This window comes from Molothrus ater, chromosome 10, assembly GCF_012460135.2.
Source record: "Molothrus ater isolate BHLD 08-10-18 breed brown headed cowbird chromosome 10, BPBGC_Mater_1.1, whole genome shotgun sequence".
NCBI lineage: Eukaryota > Metazoa > Chordata > Aves > Passeriformes > Icteridae > Molothrus > Molothrus ater.
Window position 1 is genome coordinate 22,648,327 of NC_050487.2, and position 25,249 is coordinate 22,673,575.

The following is a 25,249-nucleotide window of genomic DNA, read 5'->3' on the forward strand; positions in this document are numbered from 1 at the left end:
TCTGCTGTCGTTTGCCAATAGGTGGCACGAGTGCATTGCCGAGGTTGGCAGGTACAAACTGCAAATAGATAAATAAATAAATAAATAAATGTCTGTGCTTAACTGGGGGATCAGCAGAAGGCACCGTGTCCATGTCAGCAGTCACTGGTTCCCACCCAGGAACCACTGGCTGCACTCTGACACCTGCTGCCAGGGGTGAAAGAGGCATTTTTGTTACAGAGCAGAAAGAACAGCAAAACCAGCAAAATTAATGCACAATTGTTATAGCAGACAGGAATGGACTTAATGTAAAGCTGTGTGAAAAAGGAGTGACCTGAAATCAACCACAGCAGCATCACACACACAAACACAAAAAGGCATTTTCTCATCAATTAATAAACTTTAATTTATGGCTAGTCTGAAAGAAAAAAAAACCAAGCAGTAAAACCAAGCAAAATCTCAAGCTTTAATAGAGGCCAGGTCCAAACCCTGCTCAAGGCTACTGAAAAAACAATCGAGTTTATTTGAAATTATGCAACAGTTGGAGCATAAATCTCTGTTGTGCATGGGTGTGGGGAGTTTATTCAGAGGAGCTGCAGGATGGAAGAGTTTAAGGGGGAAAAGTGGAAGTGGTGTGGTGATTTATATGGAACTGCAGCCACTGGAATTGTCCTTGCACGCTTTAATCCAGCCTTTCATTGGATTTCAGTGTCCCCTTGTGCCCTGATCACCAGTGCAGCACCAGCCTGAAGCCACCTCTTCCCTTTGGCACTCAGATTCCAGCTTTGGATGTGGAGTCAAGGAAAAGACTAACACCAGCAGAGTGGAATATTTCCCTGTTTCATGAGGATTTTTTTTTTCTTTCAGGACTTTCTCAAGTGTTTTGCTGGCTGTGGTCTCTCAGAGATCTCTCTGATCACGTTCTAAAGATGATTTACAGGTTGAAGAGCAGTTACCAGGCTACAAAAATCCTCCTTTGAGATTCTTCACCCTGTGTTCCACCAGTGGTCAATGAGAGGGTGAGAACTCCCCATCTGCCTTTGGAGCCTGGGAATCGATTTGTGGGGCAGGAAAGGGAGCAAAATGTTTGGGAAGTGCCTAAATAATGATTTTAATCCTTGCCTGGACGTGCCTTTCCTTCACCCAAGATGAACCAAAATGGCACAAGATGAACCCAAAATGGCCCCAAAATGCACGAGCGCTGCCTTGGATCAGTTCTGCTCCATTTGCATCTTGCAGTTCATTGTCCCATCCCAGCTTCAGCCCCTGCAGTCCCACCCTGCTTGTTTTTCTCTCTCCAGCCCACGGGGTTTGTGCTCTTGGGGCTGAGATTTGGATCATTTGTCCTTGGTGCCCAGCTGGAGCAGGAATTGTTTTGTCTCCCTGCTCTGTGCACAGAGCTCACTGGAATTACTCTTCTTATAGGAAGCCCAGACCCACACACTAAAGCAGCACCTTAAAAAAAAAAAAAGAACCTGAAAAATATATTTAAAAAATATATAAATATATTAAAAATATAATATATATAAATATATATAAAATATAGTATATATATATATAAATATATAAAAATATATATAATATATAAATAAAAAAATATAAAAAGAACCTGAAAAATATAAAAGCTCAAAGCTGAGGAATTGCCCTGACAGGCAGCAATGGCAGAACATGACCTGGTGCTTGGGGAAACAAACTGAAACAGGGATATTTTTTTTGTGATTTTTTTTTTTTTTTTTTTTTTTTTTTTTTTTTTTTTGTCTAGGCTGAGCCTCCTGCTGCAAATTTCTGGGCTTTTTAACTTGCTGTGCTACCTGTCAGTCTCGGAACAGATGCACAGCCTTCAGGCTCTCCGAGCCTGCCAGCTCCTGGCATCCTGCTGGGAGCTGTGGGAGGACTTTGAGGGGGAACCAGGGCAGCCTAATAATAGCAGCAGCATCCACGGAGCCCTGAGCCTGCACAGAGGCAGCGCAGGGAACCTGGAGCTCTGCTGGTCTGCAGCCAGCAGAGGGATGGAGAGCAGAAACCACGGGGCACTGACTGGAGCACTTGCTTGGCAGCAGGATGCTGAGTGCCTTGGCCAGGATAAGCAGATGTTTGAGTTTCCCCAAAGCTGAAAGGAGCCGTGGATCTGTAAAAAATAAACTTCTGGAAGCTGGCGTGTTTCTGCTCAAAATGGGCTGGGTCTAATTTAGTGTTTGAGTAAAAGTAGAGGGGTAGAAATGTGTATTTCTAGTATTTTCTTTGTATTTCTAATTTTTTCTTTGTGTCTTGAGTGGAAGTTTTATAGTTCTTTATCTTAAAAGTTCCTGAGGGTTCAGTTCAGTTGGCTGGTCCTAAACCAGGTGTTATTTGAGTGAGGGCATTGTTGGGGTGATAGGTACAACATAAAGCTGTTACAGGCCTCTTCCTTCTGCTCCTTTAACAGGGTTACAGCCTGGGTGACACCAGGGGACAGCTGAGTGACAGTACAGGTGAGATCCTGATATTCCATACAAAAGTGCTGAGTAGGGAGTGGGATGGATGCACTGGGCTGAGAAAATCCTTCCCATCTGACCACCTTGGCAGGTATAGTCACCAAATGGTTTGGGTTTGGTTATTTTTAGGACACAGCTGCTTTAAAGTTTAAATTTTTCCAGTGATGACTCCTTTTTAGGAAAAACAAATAATATTGAGATTAGAATTGACAAGAAACGAGGAGACAGAAATCAATATTAACATAGGCATCAGAACATTTTAATTTTGGCCATTTAATTTTTAAATTTGAAGGAATGATGGGAATTGTTGATCAGAAACACCATCTGCCAAGGCAGGCTCCCTCAGCTGGTTATGGCAAATTGAGCAATGGTAAATTATTCCTTATATTTATTTCTGGTTCTGGAAAGAATCGCACAAATTATTCTTTTGTAAAAATTATTAATAAATTTCTCCAAGCCACTCCTGCCTTTCCTTACCTCCCAGTGTTCTGTGCATTAGGAATGGATGGAGCAGATTCATTTTCCAGAGCTGGGGGAGGATCCTGTGTCCTGTGAGGGAATATGGGGATAGAAATGGAGATTTGGGATAAAATCCAAAAAATCTCCCTGTGCTGACTGATTGCCAGGGATGCCCCTTTTCAGTGGAGACTCTTTAGGAAAACATGAGCAGCAATGCTCAAATCTGGACTGCAGTGTTCTCCTTTTGGGAATTGCAGTCAGGAACCGATAAAAAATTATGGGCAAAAGATCATAAAAGTGAAGGGAGAGGAGCTGTGTGCTGCAATGCTGTTGTCATGTGTGTTCCCGTCTTTTCTGGGGGGAGCTGGCTCTTCTAGAGCCTCAAACTGCAGTTCTGGGCTCTTACAAAGATTACTGTTATTTTTTTCCCAAAACAAAACAAAGAAACAAAGAAACAAAAAAAACCACCCAAAAAAAAAACCCAACAAAACACACACACACAAAAATCCACACCAAAAAAACCAACCACAAAAGCCCCCCAAAACTCATGCTATTTTCTGCAGATTTTTTTTTCAGACCAGAGAACTGGATTTAGTTAAAAATGTCCCCCCACATGCCTGGGATGGGGGTGATGAAATATAGACTCTCCAGTATTTTCAAGGCCAATTAATTTTGTAATTAACTGAAGTATACTTGAAAATATAAAACATTCATTTGTGGAAGTTGGTCTGTTTCCAGTTATTGCTGGATTCATTTGGCAAGTCGTGTTTTTTAAAGTAGAAAATGAAATTTCTCATGCAGAATGATAAATTATTTCCCTTCCATGGAAGTCTTTAAACTACTTCTGTTTTACATCAGATTTTGTTGTAATTCGTTGTGTTTAGATTGGCAACCTCTCCACCATTTCGATTAAAAGGTGTAATTAATTTGAAATAAAGTTTCATTATGGTTTTCAGTGCTTGGTTCCAAAGAACTCCTAATTTCCATCAGTTTCTTAAGCACTTTTCCTGAATGGCCCTTGGTTTGACTCCTGCAAAATAGCCAGGCCCCATCCCCAACAGGAATGTGCCAGCAGTGCTCATTGCCTGAAGCTGAAATATTATCAAAGTATTTAGTGATGTTCCAGTTCCCTTGTAAATTGAAATAATAATAGAAAATGTTTTGCAATTTGCAAATGTTCCTGTTTTTTTTTCTAGAATTTGCTGCGTGTATATATATATATATATATATATATATATATAGTAACTTGTGTAGGGAACTGGTGTGTTCTGGTGTATAAGGACTGGTTTAAGTTCTGCTACCAAAATTAATGTCAGAACTAATTGACCTTCATAGGCAGATAATTTTATGCTTCTTCAAACATGGTCTGTCAGATCACCCCATGAATATTGCATTCATTTCGCTTTTCAGAAATTACTTTTTTCCTCCCTATAAAACTCCTGCAGTGACTTCCCAGAATAAAGAGGAGAATTATGAAAATCTTAATGTTCTCCTCTTTTTTTTTTTTTCTTTTTGGTTGTGGAGTCAACATTGAGCTGTGTGAAGTTAACAGTGAAATGAAAAAAATGGGGAGGCTTCCACTTGGAAAAAGGTGGCGTAAAAAGGGAAGTTGTATTTAATGTGGAGAGTGGTTTATTTCTTTTTTTAGGGATTTTGGTGTGTGGAATAGCTGATGTAGTTTTCTCAGATTGGGTTTTTTTTGCTTTATATATTTGCAAAGAGAAAATGTAGGACAGAAAAAAGGAAGGAAGGAATCTCCTAAAATTTGGAAAGTTTTCATGATTTGGAAGGTCCCTCCAACCCAAACCATTCTGTGTTGATGCAGCAGTAAAAAAAAAAAAAGGCAACAAAAACGCAGCCCTGTTGTGTTTGATGGCAGCTCCTTAAATTATAGCAGATTCATGCCTCTATTGGGTTTTTAATGTTGTATTTATCACATCATCGTTATGGGGCTGTCATTAGGGATTCACTGCACTTCCCTCTGTACATCAGGGCCTCCAGGAGTTCATAACTCAGCCCTCCTAATTTGTGACACTCTGAAACCCTGCAAATAAATTGTCCCTCTGTATGCAAATTGTCCTGGGTGCTTCAGGAGCTGCAGTTGATTGAGCCCTTTGAAGCCCACAAAGGGTCAGATCTAAAAATCCCCAAACATTTCAGACTTCAAGCAGTGGAATTCAAACTCATGGCCCAAGCCCCCAGCTTGGGGCACTGCTTATGTCCAGAAATTCCTCTTTTTTTTTGCCTAATATTTATTCTCTTTGCTCCAAAAATAGGATTGTGTGTCTCCAGGTCTGGAGGACTGGATCCGAGAGAAGATCAGGATGTGTCTGCATGGACAGACCAGAGGAGGAAAACCTTGTGAGTAATAATTATAATAATAAAAATGTTACATAAAAATATCAGAAATTGTAATAAAATTATGCCTATTCTAGTAAAGGGAAGATCTGGTTTGTATCTCCATTCCCAGTCATGGGAAATTTGAAATTTAACAATTTTAGGAGGGTATTTAGCTTTTTTAAGAGTATTTAAGGGCTACCCATGGTGCTACCCATGGGGTAGGGATGTTCCCCAATATCTGGTGAGGGATCTGGTGCTGTGACTGGGAATTGATGAATCACAGGGGATAAGCAAGCACAGAGGACCTGCTTTGGTAGTCACCAGTCTGAAAATCCCATGAAAAGCTAACGAGAATTTGGGGTTTTCCAAAACTGGAACAACTTTTGCCTGGAAATCTCACTGAAATTAGGTTTGATCTAAAACCTCATGAAAGAGTTAAATTAGTCAAGGGTTTCACCATGGCCTGTGATTCACTGCTGAGGTTTTTTAAGCCCTTCATACGTATAGGAGATCAAGATTTCCATTTTTGATGGGTTTTTTTATATATAAACACAAACCCAGTGTTGCTACCTGTGCAGGCAGGAGCCTTGATAAACTCCCTTCAAGTTCTTGTCATGCAAAAGGTTCTGAGCACAAGGAGGAACATTGCATATCTCTGCCTGCCAAAAGGATCCTTGGCAAGCTGTGCCTGAGCAATTCTGATTTGTTTCCATTTAATTAATGAACACTTTCCTGCTTTGTGATTATTGTCCTTGCCTGAAGTTGTTCCCATTATAGAGATGAATAAATAGTTCTTGACATTAGTTTCTACCTGCTTTGTAATTTGTTACACCATCAGGGACCTGCAGCTTGTCCTTGCTTTGAGTTCCTATTAATTCTGTTTATTTTTGTCTTTTATATGATTTCTGTTTTGTCCTTCACAGTTTAAAAAAAAATAAAAATCTTAGCACTGGTGTTCTTTTATTGCTAATACAAATACCTTTCATCTTTTTTCCTTTGTCATGGAATAGATTTCTTTGACTGAGGTAGGAGGCTCTCTTCTCCTAAATTTTGTACCTCTTCCAGGAGCTGTTTGTGCCACATAAATATGTGAGAGGAAGATAAAAAGGGAGATAAATTAACACAGGCATTTACTGAGTACAGCAAAGGAATTCTCCCATTTTGCTGTGGGTTTTGTATCTCTGTTCTGCTCCCTTGAAGGTTCTTATTGAAGTTGGTTTGGAGAATTTGGGCAAATGGAGATTTTGGGTATGGGGTAAAGAGGCTCCAAGCCCAGGGTGTGGTTCAGAGTTGTGGAATGGTTTGGGTGGGGAGGGACCTCAAAGTGAGCCCTGGAGAGGCTGCCTGGAACAGAGGCTGGACAGAGCTAAAAGATAAAGTAGAGATTTATTAAAAGGCCTTCAAAGGGTCCACCTTGGGCAGTACAAGAGCCTGGCTGAGGCTACACCTAAGATGGACTCAAGATGCGTGTCAGGAGTTTTCATACTTTTACAAGTTTTGGTCCATTTCCATGTTGGCTTCATTGTCCAATTCCAGCTCCAGGTTCTGCAGCCCCACCCTCCCAGTTTCTCTCCTCCATCCCCTGCTGTTTGCAGTGTTTGGGGCTGAAGCTGCAGTGGCTGCTTGCTTCTGGGGCTGGAAAATGGAACTGCTGACACTTGATGTGGAGTTCAGAGTCACACACTAAGGCAGTGCAGAATCTGGGAAATACAAAAGCTAAATCTTAAGGCATCAAAAGCTGCTCTCATTCCAAGCCTGCCATGGACAGGGACACCTCCCACTTGACTCTGGAGCACGAGGGATGACAGAGAGACATGGCTGGAGCACACTGCTGGGGACAGCTCAGGAGTGGCTGCCAACAGCCGGCAGAGCCACGCCGTGTTCTCCATTTGTAAATTATCAATAAATGACTCCCACAGTCAATAGATAAATCATTCACAAAGAAAACAGCAGGTTCTAATCATCTCCAGATTAATGCCTTCCTGGCAGTGCCTGTGTGCTAACACAGATAATTGCCTTGGCATGTGCCAAGCTGTCCCGTGGATTTCAGCGGCATGAGGCTGCCCTGGGCGAGCTGTCAGCCACAGGTAACACAGACCCCTCACCTTTTTGGGGCTTTAAACCCTGTGTCCCAAAAACTTCATGCAGAATAGAGAGCTCTGGTTATCCTAAGGGGAAGGATTGGCTCTCCATTGTCCAGCTGTGCTCATCCAGTGATGGACGAACACGTGTCCTGGGTTGTAAAATATGTGTGTGTTCTATTTGCCATCTGTCAGAGCTGGGGCAGTTCTCTGCTGCTCTTTGGGCAGTTTTCTTTATCTCTCCCACAGCCAATCCTCCCTCCAGAGATCTCTGCTGTTCATGGGCCATTAATGATTAATTATCCCCTGTCCATGGCCAGTGAGTGTCCCTGCAGGGCTGATCCAATCCCATCATCCCATGGGGAGATGCTCCGCCCAGGGGAGGAGCCAAGCATTCCTACCTGGGTACAATCTGAGCTTTGGGACAGCACAGCAGCCTCTGCCCACTGCATTGCCAGAGGAGCAGCTTCCTGCTGCCCTGCATTGCCAGAGGAGCAGCTCCTGCTGCCCTGCATTCCCAGAGGAGCAGCTTCCTGCTGCCCTGCATTGCCAGAGGAGCAGCTTCTGCTGCCCTGCATTCCCAGAGGAGCAGCTTCTGCTGCCCTGCATTGCCAGAGGAGCAGCTTCTGCTGCCCTGCATTCCCAGAGGAGCAGCTTCCTGCTGCCCTGCATTGCCAGAGGAGCAGCTTCCTGCTGCCCTGCACTGCCAGAGGGAGCCCAGGCCCATCTCCAGCAGCCCTGGAGCTGCAGAGGAAAACTCCCCCCTTGTGCAGGATCCCTGCTCCAGCAGAGCCACAGCTGGCACTGCAGGAGGGCTGAGCCCCCATGGGATGGGGCTGTGCCACCCCCTGACACACAGGGGACAGGGCCTGCTCTCACTCTGGAAGGGGGTTTGTTTTATTTTTTTTTTGTACTATTGCATTTTTATTTTAATTTTCCTAGTAAAGAACTGTTATTCCTATTCCCATATCTTTGCCTGAAAGCCCCTTAATTTCAAATTTATAATAATTCAGAGGGAGGGGATTTAAATTTTCCATTTTAAGAGAGGCTCCTGCCTTCCTTAGCAGACACCTGGCTTTCCAAACCAAGACAGGACAACATTCAGGCTTAGCTTGAATCCAAGCTCAGCTCTTCAGGATTTGTTTCCATGTCCCTCTGGAAACTGGGGGATGTTACTGAAGTGGGGCAGTTGGTTCAAATGAGAAAAAAAAAAAAATTCCCAGCAGGAGCTTTCTCTCACACTTGATTTGAATGCTTGAATATGGATATGTTCGAATTTGATCTTGTTTATTCTCTGCACATAATATATCCTGCTTTACTCTGAATATATTATTTGATACTAGAAGGGCCAGCAGAAGGAAAACTTGTTTGCATGAGTGTAGCTGGATTTTCTGGCTAATAGGGTAAATGCAGTGCCAGGGGACAGGCAGGGAGCAGACTCAGGGACATTTGAAGCCTCTGTGAGACAAAAAGAGGTCACGTTAAATAAATGTGTGTGAATGTTTCCTCCACAGGGCTGGTGACAGTTTCATAATACTGAAATCCTGTGAAAAGCTAATGAGAATTCGGAATTTTCCAAAATTGTAACAACTTTTTTCCTGAATGTCTTCAAATCTCACTGAAATGAGGCTTGATTTAAAACCTCATGAAAGAGTTAAATTAAAAATAGCCACTGAGGTGTGAGTTTTCCATTTTGAGCCTGTCTCCTTTTGGGAACAGGTTTGTTGGTCCTCACATGTGCTGACAGATTGCAGAGCTGCAGTGGCAGTTTGAAGTGCAGTTTATCTTTTGGAATTAAAATGTCTTCAGGAGAGAGAAAAACTGCTTGTTCCTCTCTCTGGATCCAGCAGTTTTGTCACTGCAAAACTCAAATATTAAGGGAATAGTGATTAGGCAAAGGAAAAACTACTGCTGTTTTGACATAGGCAAAAATAATTTCAATACTTTAAAAAAAAGACTTGGTCATGAGAGGATGACAGAATAAGATTGTTACTTCAGCAAATTCTTGGAGGAAAATGGGGTTTTTTGGGAGCCTTCATGAGAGACTGGCCTCATCTTCTCTGAGATTTTTGCCAGCAGGTGTTTCTCAGTGAAGAACCCATGGAGGCAGCTGCAGGAGGATTCCCCCTTCCACCAGGAGAGGCTGGGAGCTGTCAAAAATCAGAGGTGGACATCCTGTGATCTCCATCACCCTGCATTTCTCCTTGGTTTATGGAATCTGTTTCGCCTTGAAATATTACATTTTTTATGACTCAAATCACATTTCTGAGGTTCCCAGACAGAGGAATACAATGTTCTGTTGAAGGATGAAATATACTTAGGCCTTTGTTAGGGAAGCTTTGGTGCAGCTTCAAAGTCTGAAGGCAGGAGCTGCTCAAACCTTTAAAGCACATGGAGAAGCTTCTGTGCCTCTTAATAAATTCTAGTGATGAGAGAACAAAGAATGGAAAATCCAATATTTAATCCTTGGCCATGGCTGAATTATGGAATCTCAAGGTATAAAATCAGTTCAGTATCATTATTTTAATCTATTTATATAGTTAGGTCATAGATTTTGAGTAGAGTGCTTTTAATAAAAGTTATTGCTTTTATTATTTAATAACTGAGAAAGATTCTTAATTTTTTTTTGTTTCTCATTTTAACTCCTCAGTTAGTTAATCCTCACTTTAGTAATTATCCTTCTAGACTTTAAACCCACATTCTTAAGTGTTGCTGTGATCTTTTTTGGCAATAAATGGCATCAAATCATGTCCATAGACATCTCAGGTGAGCTCAGAAAATACTGGCATTTCACAGGAGGTTGTGTCAAGACAACAAAACTTTAAGGAAACTGTGCTGTCATCTTGATGTTGTTCCTTGGCATTTTTGCTGCAGAGCCACAGTTAAAACTCCAAGCTTTTACATGCTCAGCTAGGAAAGTTTCCTTTCATCTGAACTTTGTGGGTGTTTTTAATGTTCTTTCCATTTTATTTCAATTTATATCTTATGAAATACTTTTTCTTTTCTTTTGAAGCTCAGAATTTCTTTTTTTTTTTTAATCAAAACCCCTGATCTTTGTGGGTTATGAATTGATGTTGTAAAATAAGGTGCTGATTGTTCCTCTCAGTGGCTGTTTATGGTATAATATGAACAAAGTTATTTGCAGCTTGTTCAAAATGAGACACGATTGCATTCTGGAGATGTGCTGCTTTTCTTCTGGGGTTTATTTTATTATGCATTGGGAAGTTCTGACTGAAATCAGCAAAAACATTGATCAGTATTGCTTGTGGCACGGCATGGATTTGGTCAGGCTGCTCTATCCCATGGGGATTTTAACCAATAATTCAGGAAGGAAAAGTCACCTCTATGGGATAGTTCACATCTGCAATTTCTATCTGGAAACAGCCTCTTGATCAAAATTTATATTTAAATGTAATAAATAGAAATAACCAATAATCTTTCCTCGCTTGTGAAACTGATGTTAAAAGAAACCAGTTAAATCCTGTGACTGATTTTACTGATGCCTGGAACCAACCAGAACATTACAGCCCCTCTTATCAGTGAATAATTCATGTCCTATGAGTGAAAAACCAAAAAAATCCAAACCAAGGTGGGTAAATATTTGTGCTTAAGAGTTTAACAGCTCATCTTTTGGCTAAGACTATTATAAAGTCATTTGGAGGGGGAAGCTCATACATAAAAATGAATGTTGCCATGCAACAAGTACTAAAGAAAGAACCACAAGATTTAAGCCATAATTAATTTCCCATAGCAGCTGGGAATGTTCAGGAATAAGTAAATTTGGAGGCAGCAGTGTTAATTAAGGCTCATTTGCTAGAAATCTCTGGCCTGTAATTGATAGCTTTGATGTGTGATGTGATAAGAAGTCCAAGTGATGTTTGCCATGATTGTAGCAATTTCTGAGCTGTTTACTATTTATGCAAGAGAATTCTCTGCTCCTCTGATTTGCTAGAACTGCTTTGCCAGGATGCGGGGCCTTCAACAGAGACTGGCTTTGTAGGAAAATCAAAGAGATTTTGGGACACAATGAACCTCTAACTTTTCCTTTTTGTGATTGAGTTCTTTGTAGATAAAGCTCGATTCATCCATTGAGTGGGAGGCAAGAGAACAGAGCCTTTGGTGAAGCTCTCAAATCCTGAGGTGAGTTGATGACCATAAAAGCATGGAAGTATAAACAGGAATAGTTTTCATTTTAATCTGTACATTCTCAGTGAGGAGCTGAAGCATGCCCAGCCATGGAAAGGATTTAATGCATATAAATAAACAGAAATTTTGGACATTGGTGGCATTCAGGAGGAAATATTCCTGCAATCTGATCACACCTTCCTGGGGCATGTTGTTTTTCTCCCTGAAGGAATTAATCTTTGCCTCACAGAAGACAAATGATGAAGGAGGAGAGTTCTCTGTGAGCCACTGAAATGATGGCTGATTTTTGAGTGCTTTCCAAATGATCCATGGAAAAGATGAACATAAAGGTTAAGTTCTGCTGCTTGGCTGTGATGCAAAGGGCAGGTTTCTAGTCCAGCAGGTGCTGAAGCAAGCAGAGACATCCCATTCCAGGAGCTGACACAATTATGGATTGGGTAGGATTAGGGAACATTTGCTTCATTTCTCTGTCTCTCATGTCCCACCCCAAGTGCCTTTGCCTGTTCCAAAATCTCTCTGCTTTCAGGTGGCTCTGAAGGCTCCTCTGAGTTCCAGTAGCAGAGGCTGCCTGAGCCTTGCTGCTTTTGACCTTCACTACAACTTGGAGCCCTGGAAGGACTTGAATCCCTTCAAGCCCTGCAAGATTCCCAATCTTGAGAGGATTTTTCTTTGCTGTCGCCAAACACGGCGCGTGTTTGCTGCGAAGGGACGGGAGCTGTTGGGCCTTATCTCAGCCAGAAGAAAACAATCTCAGCCCTGATAACCCTCCCTCTGCAGCCCTGGCTGGGTCACAATCCAGTCCTGCCCATTGTGTTCACACCAGCAGATGTGCCCCGTGCTGCCCTGCTGGCAGGGACTCTGCAGGGAGGGGGGACAGCTGTGGCCAGGGGTGCCAGTGCCTCTGAGATGATTCCAAACATGCTGCAGCTCAGAGATTAATAGATAGCATAAACTAAAATTGCAGATCAATGTGGCAAAGGATCATTCTAATGTGTTTGTAATCATTCCCCCAGCCATTGGCTGGGCTATCTCCCTTATATATTGCCAGGGTTGCTTATCTGGAGGTAGCACAACAACTCCCTGAGCGTTTTATCACCTCCTTTAAAAGTGGAGTCAATTACAACTCCAGATTAAAATAGTGATGTACTTCAGGGAATAAAAAATTATATCCTGTGATGTGTTTTCTGAAATTGCTGGTAGGGCCTGGCTGAGTCATAACTCAGAACTTAATGGAATTAATGGAAAGGCTTTGGGGGAAAGGCTTTTATTCCATCATGGGCTGGGGGAGGATGCAGCTTCCTCCTGCACTGATGGCATGGGCAGGATCTAAAGTCAAGAACCCCAAGAAGGGCAAAGAGGTTTCATCTGCTCAACATCAGTAAGGTTCAGCCTGAATATTAAACAAAAATTGTGGGGGAAATTCGCGGAGGGCTGTGCATCTTTCTCTGTGAGCCAATAACTGATTATACCAGAACTTCTTATTGCATATTGCATAAATATAATTGTTCTGCAGAGGGAAAATATGTCAATGGCCCTCAGATATGTCAAAGGTTGTTGCAGAATCTTCTGGGTTTCCTTTCAGGGCAGATTGGGTGAGAGGCACTGAACTCTAACTGCACCAGAGACATTTTAGATGGTAGGAAAATTTTCTTAGTGGTCAGAGGATGTACCAGAGCAATGGTTTCACTTGAGAATGGATGCTTTTGTTCCTTTTTAACCAGCTGGATGTCTTTTTGTGCAGCTCTCTGATCTACTAAGTGGCCATGCTCAAAACAGATCCTTCAGCTGTTTCACAAACCCCTCTGTATTTACAGGTGGATCTGCTGAGACCCCACTGGAAGCAGATTAAGAAAGAAAATCCTTAATGTCAGATAATGTGTGAAAGGGGGGAAATAGCTTTGGGTTAGGGCATTTGCAAAACACAAGTTTCTGATTGTTTTGTTTTAAAATTCATCTTTCTTAAAACTTTCCTGTGAAGTTCTTGACCAATTCTAATCATGTCTGTACCTACACAAGAAAGAGACATCTGTGCCTGTTCAAATATAAAAAGGTTTGTGAGCTTTTTTCCACCATCCAAATCTTGGCTCTTATTCCTTAAATTGTTGTTTTTGGGTTTTTTTTCTTCTGGAGTGAATCCAGTTCAATCCACATTAAAATTACCTGGCAGTGAGAGAGATTACTGCCCATGTCTTAACATAGAGATAAAAAAGGGTTTTCTGGCAAAGGAGGTCAGAGATGATAAGGGCAAAATTGAACTGTGAATGTCACTGACTTGAGGAGGGGGAGCAGGGTGTGGGATGAGATTGGGAAGCAAAGGATCAATGCAAAATGCAGCTCCAGAGCCCCAAAAATGCACTCTGAGGTCAGAGGTTGGCGTGGAGCTCGGATCTGACAGTCTGCTCCAGTGACATGTTACATAAAGTGAGATATTCTGAGGCTTTTCAATGAGGTGCCAGTTCATTTTTAGACATTGCCAGTTTATTCAGATTTCACTTGGTGTGACAGCCTTCCAACTCAGATTGCCTTCATTTGATCTGCATTACTCAGAAAGGAGACAGGGAACAATCGGGTTCTGCATTTGGAGAGCCAAGCTAAATTCTGGTGGAATTAGGTGGAGGAATAGTGCCTGGAGACCTCAGCCTGGAATAATGAGGGTGAAAGAGCTTTGCAGGGGCTGGAAGATTATATATTAAAGTAGTTAGCAATGTACATTCTGTGTCACATTAGAAAAAATTAAAATTATACAAATATATAGATAGATATGTATGTATGTATGTATGTGGTGTAGGTATCTGGGTTTGACTTAAGTCAAAATGCAAAGAAAGATAAAAAAAGTAATTGAAGAATTTCCTAGTTGATAAACACGAAACATTTATGTCCATGGATGTATGGTTTCTTTAAATCCAGGTTTAAAAGGGTTGCCCTGAATTGTTTGTTCTGGTGTTTCCTTCTTTAATAAAGGGCTGTTCTCCAGGATAAAATCTGGGGGAATATAAACAGAGATTGTTTTCAGAATGGGATTAAGGACAGAATGAATCATTGTGGTCACAGCAAAACAAATTTAGTAAAGATAAACCTCATTTTTTTTGGCTGTTCTATCAAAATTTTGCTTAAGGGAGATGGGAGTAGATCAAGGCATGAGATGGGAATTGGAGCTGGGTGTGAGGGACAGAGCTGAACAAGGAGATGTGAACCAGACTGGGAATACAGAGATGAGATAAAGAACTGGGAAGGGAAGGAAGGAGAGGACTGGCTTAGGCACATGCAGACCCAGACTGTTTAATGTGACAGGACAGGGACACAGGACAGGGACACAGGGACAGGAATTGCCCATTTTCAGAGAATTCTCTGCAGTGCCCAGGTACTGAGGGAGTTCTCAAAGAGGGGATATTTTGGGCAAAGTGCACTGGTTGAGTGCTTAAGTCCTGGGACTGTTTCCTGCTTTTCAGACATGCAGGATTTTTTTTTTTCTCCCCAGGAAATAATGCAGATCCCTTTTTGGCATTTGGCTTCGCCAGTGGTTCAATGTTGAGAATATTTCAGTGGAGCCTGGAAAACCAAGAGGATCATGCATGGTGCAGGGAAATGGGTTGGCAGACTCTTGAGGCATTTAGGCACAAATGCAAGAACTAAATTTTTCCTTTTAAACTGTTGGCTGTGTGGATCTGAGAGAGGGGACTGTTATCTTTGGGATTTATCAAAGAAGCTTTGGCAAACTAATCCTCAGGCAGGCACTGGCTGCTGCTCACTCCCAGCAGGTGCAGGGCAGGTGATAAAACAAAGGGGCCACAGAGCTTTGGGTTCTGTCGAGGGCTGGTTTTGCTCCCACAGGATTCAGAGCCTCGCCATTGATGTGGAAGGAAGTCGTGGACCTTTTATTCAGAAGAGCCCTCACCAGTGTGCTCAGGACAAGGCATGGAGGTAAATTCTGTTGTTCTCAGTGTTGTGTCTGCTCAGTGACCTTTGTCATGGCTTTGGAGCAGGATCAGGAATTCAGCCTTTCAGGAGATGAGGAGGTGCAATGCTCTTGCTCACACCAAGTTTTAGAAGGCCGCCTTCTTCCTGTCACCTCCCAGTGCTCACTTTCTGGTTTTCCTGGTCTATTCTATGACCCATTTTGCTTTCAATTACTGTGACAGGAACTTTTCTCACCTCAGGAATCCCTGGCACTTGCCTTGACTCCAGCTCCGGTTTCTGTCTTGCACTGTGCTGACTGCCACAGCTCCAGGCAGCTGATTGCCAATGGGGTGCAGGATCTCACGTCCCGTTGCCTTTTAAAGCTGGGCTCTGGCTTTCAAAGTGCACAGATAAAATAGCCTGATTGTCTCAGCAGTCAAGGAGCTGGGCTGTCTGAGGATGCTTTCAGGGAGAGTCTGAGTTCCACTCAGCAATTCCAGCTGCTCTGCCTCCTTGGCAAATCCTGACACTGGGGTTTGATGAGTGGCACTGGGATGAGCTCCTCGTACCTTGCAAGGCTCTCATCCACCAGGTTTGTTGGGAGCTAAAATAAAATCTTGCTCCCTTTTCTAGTAGTTTGAAATCTTCACAGTCAGACTGTGTTTTTCAGAGCTTTCCTGCTCTATCCCACCTCTGGCAGAGACAAAAATGTGATGTGTGCTGTGCCATTCTATGGAGATTTATACCCAAACCCCACCTGGGCGTTGGTTGGAGTCTTTATACACCAACAAAGCACCTTGCAGCAGTTTTTCCCTTTCTGTTACAATAATTACTATTTCTCAGTCAATAAATTGCTGTTTGCATTTGTCAAAGTCTGTGAAAATAAATTCAGGCAAATTGAGTTTCTGAGGAATTGAAAATTAGCCTGTGCTGCCCTTGGTGATCCCAGCTGGTGCTTTTATTCTGTAGCCTGTGCATGGGTGATGCCTCTGAGAGTACAAATGAGAAAAATAAGGATGAACAACTCCAACATACAACACCTTGCTCTTTCCCCCCAAAATCATTCAACTCGTTCCATTTGGTGAATTTCTGAATGATGTCACAGAGAGCACAAAGTCCCTTCCACATGACCCAGCTGCTGGTCTTTATTCAAAATTTTCCATAAAATGAATAAACTATACCCACGAGTTTCATTTAACATTATCATTTTCCTCTCTGAGAAGCTTTTGATAAGTAGCTTAATACAAAAGCTGTGTAGTTATAGGGTTTTTTTCTAGAAATGTTTTTGAACAGAAGCCTCAATCCCAAAGGAAGGAATTTATAAACCTTGATAATCTCACTTTAGTCCAACGTTTAATTAGTTTTTATTTCAGTTGCTCAGTTTCAGGGAATCTGTTTTGCAGGAAGAAATAGAAAATGGGAGCATTGTGAATTCTCTTAAAGAGGAAAAAAAAGGCATGAAAACAAGTCCATAGGAGAGCAGTGCCTCCATTCAGAACAAAATCTTTTTATTCAAGTTTCTTTTAATGAAAACCATTCAGCTTGCTGGTGGTTTTGTTATTCTGAGAGATGGAGAGTTTGAATGTTTTGCAGGACTGCTGGACCTCAAAGCAAGCTGAGCACAGTCAGTGCTTGGGCTGCACTGAGCTGGAACCTGAATTTTGTCATTAGTGAATGGATTATTCACTGCCTTTGCCTGAGCCTCAGGAGCAGAGGGCAAAATCAGACACAAAAAAAACCCCAATTTACACCTGAATGCTGAAGCTGGCCCCAGACAGTTCTCCTGGAGATCAGAATTCCAAACCAGTAAGAAATGGCTGTAGGAACTACTTATGTGTGACACAAATTGTTGGTGTTGGAGATAACCTAAGGTGAATTTTAGGGATTTGTCTCTGTTCCTACAGCTTTCTTTGGGACTGGGTGCCTGAGATCAGGGACTTCAGTGATGGGGGTAAAAAGCAAATGCTCTTCTGCTGATGCCTGATTTTAATATTTGGGGAATGAAGAAAAGTTTAGCACATGTAGTGAAGATAATGAAGTTGTCTATGTTGAACACACCTCATCAAAATAGAAATCCTTGGTTATAATTTGGTTTTGAACTATGCCAATGAAAGAACTGTTCCTTTATCCTTTTGTCTTTTACAAGTTCAGGTTCTGGTGGGTTGACCAATATTTCAGTGTGGAACAGGTTTTATTCTTTGATTTTTTTAATTTTTTTTTAATTGTGATTTCTTTGTGTAAGGTGAGTACATGATGTTGGCATCTGGTGGAGTCATGATGCTGCAGGAGGATGAAATCCTTTCCAAATTTTTTTCCCAGTGGAGCATCCAGGGCCAACAGTGTGGGTTTGGTGTTGTTTGGGAGCTCTTGGACTGTTTTTCTTTTCCTTCATCTGATATAAGACACCCATAAAGAGAAAGTTCATATTTGCTCTTAATACATAGAGGAGATGTTAAAACTTTTTTTCCCCATTTATTAAAGTTTTCTGAAGTAGCATAATGAGATTTGCAGATGCTGAAAGCAGAACACCTTGTAGATTTTCCTAAGAAAAAAATTAAAATATGCTCTATAGTTGATAGAGTCTGAACTGGTGCAATGGCAGGTTCTGTTTGGGTTTTATACTTGTGTTTTCAGCTGTGCTGGAGCCTTTCTCTGTAGAACTGTTGACTTTTGCCTTGTCACAGACCAGGGCAGAGCTGTGCTGCCCTCTGTGTTAAAGAACTTCATTCTCAGGGATATTTACATCAGTGGTAACATTTTTAATAAGGTGCAATTAAAAATCAACCAGCAGCATCCTGTGCCTGTAGTGCTGACTTTCAGAAATGTAAGTAAACATAAATATCTGCTGTATTTTCCGTTGTTAATATGTTTTTCTTTGAGCTTCTTCTGTTGGAACAGCGACTTTGACTCGTCGACTGCAAAATCAATAAATACATTTTACATTTATTTCAGGATTGTGCAAAAACAGCAGAAACCTTGCTGTTAAACATCTTATTTGCAGAGCTACCATGCTTCAAGTGGTTGATGGTTATTGAGATTTTTCTCCCTGATAGTCTGTTGCTGGAAAATCCTGTTTTTATCAGGATGGGTGTCTGGGGGAAGGCGGAGATGATTTGTGTGTGGTTTGAATCATCTGAACAGCAGTAAGGAGAGGCATGTTAAGCAAGGATGAAAATAATGAGAGATTATCATGGATAATACATCAATTACTTCTCTTACCTTGGCCACTTTTCTTCCTTGAGAAAAACAGTTCCTGAGAGAAGGGAATTTAACAGGTATTTCCCATGAAAATTGGCGATATGTGCTGCTCTGTCGAGGCTGATTTACTCATGACAGCCACTTTATTCTGATTTGTTTCTCCAGCCAACCATCTTGAAAAAATATTTTGTGCAGTTGACAGATGAGATTGTTTTTAGTTAAAAAAAATTGAAGTTCTTGTCTTGAAAACTTCAGAAGAAATTGCAACATATTGAGCCTGTAAAATTGAAGTTTGACTTCAATTCCATCATTTTTTTCCGACCTTGTTTCCATCAATTCAGATTCTTGAAAGGGAATATCAAAATTGTTTCAAACTCTGTGGGTTTTTCCCCCCAGACTTGCAGCAGATTTTGTGTATTTAATTTTTATTTTAATATTTGTGACATTCCACTGTTTGTGGATTGATAGTTTCACATCCCTTTTCAAGGTGCTGTTGTGCTGCTCAGTGTTCTAAGACATTTAGAATTTTAGAGTTATTAATGCAAAATTTATGACTAGGAAGGGGTCTGGCTTTTTAATTTGGATGAAGCTGTAGGTGTGTGAGAATTCTCCAGGAATTTGGAACGGGTGAAGAAGGGGTGGAAGGAAATAGTGAGTTTTAAGAGTATTTTATTTTTAAGAAGTACAGTTTTTCTTGAGAAGCCTGAAACCACCCTGGTGTGCTTTTATTCCATGGGAAGGGATTGTCACCATCACATTTTCTGGAAAAATCCCTTTGCCCAGGATTTCTTCTCCTGGGAAGTTGAGAAGCCTCAGAGGAAAAGGAAAACAAGAATTATCTGATTTGCTTCTCCTGTGTTTTGCTGCTTTGGAATGTGTTTGGAGATTGTTTATCCAACAGGTGATTGCTTGATTGGTTTCATGTGAATTGTTTTTACCTGATGACCAATCACAGACTCTGGAGGAGGTCATGAGTTTTTCATTATTATCTTTTAGCCTTCTGTAAGTATCCATTCTCTATTCTTTAGTATAGTTTTAGTATAGTATAATATAATATAATATAATGTCATAAAATGATAAATTAGCCTTCTAAGAAGATGGAGTCAGATTCATTCCTTCCTCCTCTGTCCGGGGACCCTGAAAATACCATAAGCTGTAGCTGCTCTTTCACAGCCATCTGCTTGGTTTAAACTCCATTTTTTGTCACCCTGGTTTGCCTGAAAATTCATTGGTTTTAGGCAGAGGAAAACCCGGGGAGGAGAAATCCCTGGAAAACAAGGAGTGATCCAAGATGGCAAATCCTGTCCTGGGGAGGAGCAGGGGATCTTGTTCTCCTGCCAGGGAAGGATTCACTCAGCAGAGGATGCTCAGGTCACTGCAGCACTGAACACAGACTTTACCCAGATCCAGTAACCCAGGCAGAGTTTGCAGCTCATTCTTATCTCAACAGGAAACAAATAATTAATTGAAACCTTGAGTGTTTTCTGGCAACTGCTGAGCTGCAGATGAATTCAGACACACAGCAAAGACCTTTTTCCTACATCTTGCCAAAAGTTTATTTTTCACCACCTTATCTTTGAAAGTCCTGAGAAATCAGGACTTGGAATATTTTCTTTTTGTTGCTGTAATCTTTCTAGGAAGATAAAAGTATTCCTTTCTGACATGGAGGACAACATTAGGGATTTCAGATTTCCCTTTTAACTCTCTTTTATCAAAAATATTGACTGTCTTGCTCTATTTTTTCCCCCTCATGTACAGCAGAGCTTGCAGATGCCTCAGTCTCTGGGGGGAACAGCAGTGTTTGTATGTGAGGAGTAGAAAGGTGGATGAAAATTTGTTCAACATTTACTGATTTATTATTTATTTTTTCTTTTTTTGCCGCAAACATGGCCTGTTGTGTGGGTTGCTATCATAAAAATCTCTTCTCCAGTGTTCCTAATGTATAATTATTGTCCACATCATGTCCTCAAACTCTGTCGGGTTGTTAAAAACTTCTAAGAAAGGTTTTTCCCAATGATTTTCTCATTTCCTGCTTCTGTCCAGCCTGAAACTATTCCTCCATCCATCCACAGCAGTTACAGACATTGGATTTGAAACCATCTGAGTTTGCTTCTATTTTAAGTGAGATTCAAAAGCAGAGAATTTCAATATATAGAACATTTATAGTCTCGATTCCAAGCTTTTCTTCCTCCCTTGTGTGGAGGAAGCTTCCCTGGGGTGTGTGAGGTCTGGAATTGTGTCTGTGTGATCAGGGTGGCTGGAAAAGGGATGTTCAGGGGGTTTTTAACCTTTGTACCTTCCCTGACACCCAGCTCTCACAGGGCTTGGTTTAATTCTCTTGCAATCCAGTGGCCTCTGTTGTTATTTTGCTGCTCTGCCACAGGAATGTGGAAGTTTTTGAGGGTTTTATAAAGCAGCTCAAACTCCCTGCTCTGAAGTATTGGGACAAAACCTCCTGTCCAGCAGGATGGCGGTGCTGTGACTCACTTGGATGGTGGGAAATTTGAGAGGAAAGTGCTGGTCTTGAATAACTTTAAATTATTTTATTATACATTATGAAGGAAAAGAAAAAAACTCCTAATCTGTTTTTTCCTACTTTTCTTTTTTTTTTTCCCTTTTCCTCCATCCCTCAGAACTATGTGCTTAAAAATTTACCTAATAGGAAAAAAAATAGACATTTAAATTATGAGTCATGTTTTTCACCTGGTTTCATGTTACAGTAAAATGCCACGTTTGTCACTGAGGTGTTCTGGGTCACTTGCTTGGCTCAGAAAAGTGTGGTACCTAATTAAAAATGTCACTTTGTGTGCTGTAATTGTCACTTCTTGCCACGGAGGGGCCAAGGAGGGGGACAGAAAGCAGCAGAGCTGTCACAGAATCACAGGAGGGGTCAGCCTGGCAGGGACCAAGGGGCTCCTCCGTCCCTCCTCCCTCCCTGCTCAGGCACAGGATCGCATCCAGACACTCCTGGAATATCTTGTCACCCCCTGGGCTTATCTGAACAGCTCAAACTTGAGAGATAAGGGATGTCTGTGGGTGGCCCACACGGCTTCTCTTGGTTTTCTCCAGGTAAGTTACATGACAGTCAAACTGATAAGAAAAAAAAGGTAATTTTTAGATAGAGCCTTTTAGTAAATCATGAAGAAATAGCATTACAATGTTACTGGTTGTGCTGCTTTTAAAATGCAAGCTGAAATTCAGATGCATTCTGGTTTCTGTTAGAGCTGTGAAATGCACTGTTTAAGTGTTGCTAAAAGTGTTTTGGAGGAAAATTATTCCTCCTTCAATATCAGTTTGCAGAGTTCTTTTAGGCTGACAGGTAGCACTTGAAAATGTTTGTTGTATTTTTTTCTCACTCGTCGCCTGACAACAGCGCAATGAAAAATCAGAATTACACTCGGATTCCAAAGCAGCTGAAACCAAATGTTGTGAAAGGAGAAAACAGACAACAGACAAAACAAAACCTATTTATTATTTAGTAAAAGAACCCCCCCACATCAGTAATAAATAAGAGGGCCCCTCGTCTGGATGCTGAGCGAATGTAGGTCGTGGCTTCAGCTGTGGATCTGTGAGGCACTGGTGCAGTGCAGTTGGGTTGTTGTGTGAGAAGAGATGAAGTGACAATTCCCCTTCAGTGGTAAGAAACAACAGGCACGTGTGGGATCCCTCTTTTCATGCAGAAGAACACGTTTTGGGGAAATGTACCACTCATGTAGATGGAGAGAGAGTTGGGGAAGCCCCCTAAGCATGGCATGAGCTCAGGAATGCAGTCAGCAATTTTGTTGTTCATTTTTATTAAATGCACTTTATTGGCCTCTTCATGCTTCAGAGATGTGTAAAGCACAACATATTTGTACTTTCAGTCTCCTAATTGACTCTGATATTTTTTTCCCTCCGAGTCTTCATTAAAGGGAAATGATTTTGCAGTCGATACCTTATGATTTGTTCTAATGCAAATAACATTTAGCACGTCTTGTAGGCTGTCTGGAGAATTCCCACAAGCTTCCCTGCAAATGTCATCTGACTCCTCAGTCGAGTGGAGCTCTCTGCCTTCCCTCTGCTTCCCTGCAATTTGTCATGCTTCATCCTCGGCTGGATCTGCCAATTTCCATTGTCCTCACTGACAGCAGCTGTCACCGCGCCACTTATGGCTGGCAAACTCTTGGTGGCAGCATCCTCCAAGCCACGGGGCTCCGGAGGAGCCCGAGAGGCTCAGAGATGTGGGGCTGGAGCCTCCCTGCTCAGTGAGGTTTTGTGAATGGAATGGGACTGCTGGGATGTGTTCTTTGAGCTTTGTTGCAGCATCAGCCTCATGACAGGGTTGAGACAACTGCAAGATGGCAAAGCTCACGTCCTGCCAGCAGCAGGTAAAGATTTCTTTATTCCAGAGCATTTTTAAAACTTCTAGCCAATGGCACATTGCTAAAGCTCACAGACAGTTGTTCTAGCCAATCACTAAAAGCACACCTACACCTGCTTCACACAATGCTTGTTTGCTCTCTATTAACAACACAGCAATTCTCCATTATTGGGCTTAAAACCTTCTCCTATCTTTCTGCAATCTTAAGGTTTGTCTTAGCCAGCAAAACTAAAGCTATTGGTTCCTGTCCTTGCTTTCTGTATTGTAACTTTTTCTGCTTTCAGACTTTGCAGCTGCAGCTAGTTTTAAGTTTTCTTTCTGTTTCTAAGGCCTGCTTGAACAGCTTTCTGAAAATCTTCTCACCTTTACTATTTCCCACACTCAGGAGTGCTACCACAGGATCCCTGGGAAGGGAAAACCCAGCAGGATGTCCCAGAGTGGTCACCAAAGCCATCATTTTCTCCTGCAGTGTTCTGAGGAGCTTGTGTTGACCATGAAGGTGTTAAAGTCCACTGCAGAAGCCTCCATGTGTGATAAAGGGAAAATGCTCAGTGCACGGTGCCACCAGGATGGTCAGGCTTAACAAAATTGTGAGCAGAGCACCCAAAGTCCTAAACCCAGTAATCCTTGCTCCTACACATCCCCCTCTTCCTGAGAACCCCTGTGGAAATCAGAGTTCTTTTGTAGGGATTTTCCCAAAAAGTGCTAAATTTCCTACAGTCAGCCCCAGTGAATCCGTCATCAGTCAGAGTGGGGGTCTGGAGATGGCAGCCCTGGGCTCAGCCCTGTGCAGGCTGCCCTGGAGCAGAGGCTGGGCAGAGCTCCAGAATAGAGCAGGGATTCATTCCAAGGATCTCCTCCATGGATCCACCTTGGGCAGCACCAGAGCCCAGCCAGGGCTGCACCCAAGATGAACCAAAATGGCCCCAAAATGCACGAGCGCTCCCGGGGTCTCTGCCTTGGATCAGTTCTGCTCCATTTGCATCTTGCAGTTCATTGTCCCATCCCAGCTTTAGCCCCTGCAGTCCCACCCTGCTTGTTTTTCTCTCTCCAGCCCACGGGGTTTGTGCTCCTGGGCTGAAATTTGGATCATTTGTCCTTGGTGCCCAGCTGGAGCAGGAATTGTTTTGTCTCCCTGCTCTGTGCACAGAGCTCAGCATCCCCTCATGTGAAGCTCAGACCCACACACTAAAGCAGCACAGAACCTGAAAAATTATAGAAAGTACAAAAAAATTATAAAAGCTAAACCCTGAGGCATCATTTCCTGGGCTGAGTTTGCTGCAGGGAGGGTTTGAGCAGCTCTGCTGTTGCATGAGGAGTTTGCTGCTTGGAGCTGCAGGTGCAATTCCACCCCAGGGTATTCCAGGCTGTTCATCTTTCTCTCCTGCTGGAAGGAGTTTGGAGCTGTCTGTGCTGGGCTGGCTGTGGAGGGGGTCAGGTGTGCTCTGAGGGCTCTGTGGCTCCTGGAAGGGCTGGAATATCCAGGGGGATTGGGCTGTGCTGATGGGTTCTGGCTGTCACTGGGCAGGGAAGGGCATTTTGCTCAGCAGAGTCAGTGCAGGAGTTTCCACAACAGACTGCCTGTAGCTTTGTGGAGTTGGCAATGTGGAATTTTCCTAACTCTGGGGGCACTTTCTAATTTGGCAGTGCAGTTATGGAGTAGTTTAACAGTAGGTCTTGGCTTAGGTCATAGCAGAACAGATCTGCAGCCTGGACTGGTGGGAGATGTCCCTGCCCATGGCAGGGGGACTGCAGCAAGGGGATTTTTACATCCCTTCCAACCCAAACCACTCTCTGATCCTCTAATTCCACAATCCCTGTCCCTCTGCTCATATTTTTGCCATGCTGTGATGTCTGTATGGCACCCCTTGCACGCCCACAGGGACTCAGCCATGTTTTCTGAGTTAACTTTTAACTCATTTCCCACGTTTACCTTTGCTCAGGAATTCTGTAGGAGCTGCTGCCTCATTGCTTATTTGCTTTGCTTTCAGGCAGGTTTGCTGCTGAAACCTTTACAAGTGCCTGAGACAGCAAATCCAGCAGTGCCCAGGTGCTTCCAACCAGGCTGAATACTCCAGCTGCACAAGTCACATCCTGAAGTGATCAGAGATGCACCTGGTGATAAATTGATCTGTCCTCTGGCTGGTGTCTGGGTGAGAGCAGAACCCCAGCACCCCTGGAAATGCTGTTTAATTTTTGATTTGTTCTCCTGTTCACCGGTGCAGCCTCTCAGTGGTTTATCTGCAAACAATGTGTGCTGTCTGCAGAGAATGTGGGTTTCTCTCACTCAGGAAAATATCATTAGCTCGTGCTAC

At 42.4% G+C, this 25,249-nt stretch overlaps 1 long non-coding RNA gene across 1 annotated transcript; it reads left to right on the plus strand.

Annotated features, from left to right (window-relative positions):
• Positions 1 to 980: 980 nt before the first annotated feature.
• Positions 981 to 5,249, plus strand: LOC118690021 (uncharacterized). Its single transcript, XR_004980723.1, has 3 exons — positions 981 to 998; positions 2,405 to 2,450; positions 5,189 to 5,249. It is a non-coding gene; the product is annotated as an uncharacterized LOC118690021 (long non-coding RNA).
• Positions 5,250 to 25,249: the final 20,000 nt, after the last annotated feature.